Below are 572 nucleotides of genomic sequence, written 5' to 3' on the forward strand. Positions count from 1 at the left end.
GAGAAACAAAACATAAATTCGGACACCATATTGTTCCTAGTACGGCGGGGCCCATCCTTCCTATCTCTACACAGTTTTTAAGTAGTTTAATTTGGGCGGTTCGGCAAGAACTACTGTATAATAATCTCTAAACTATTGTTAGTAGTCGAAAAACTGACAGTATTTAATAAAGTTGTAGTGGGCATTTCTTCTTGCACGCTGGTGGATAATGTTTTGGCGCGCGTTTTAACTTGGTTTGGGCGGCTCTTCATTGGACATGTGTTTAGTCTACTACCCAGTGAACTAATCCTCAAATTTTTGGTTTATCCATCCATTTTTCATATTTGTTGATTCCATAATGGGAGCAAAATGAACAAACTTCAAGTATGTTCATTCCACATGAACTGCTGTTAGTGGCATAACATTATTCAGCCACTGCTAGCATCTCCCCCATCTCTTTAGTCAGAGATCGCGACCATTAAACTCAATTCTTAGAATTAACACATATTTAGTTGCTGATTTTATTTTAGCCAGCTCCATGAGTGGACAAGTGAGAAAAAAATATGATTTTTGTAGCGTGATGTAGGGGGGGG

This window comes from Papaver somniferum, unplaced genomic scaffold (genome assembly GCF_003573695.1).
Source record: "Papaver somniferum cultivar HN1 unplaced genomic scaffold, ASM357369v1 unplaced-scaffold_23720, whole genome shotgun sequence".
Taxonomy (NCBI): Eukaryota; Viridiplantae; Streptophyta; class Magnoliopsida; order Ranunculales; family Papaveraceae; genus Papaver; species Papaver somniferum.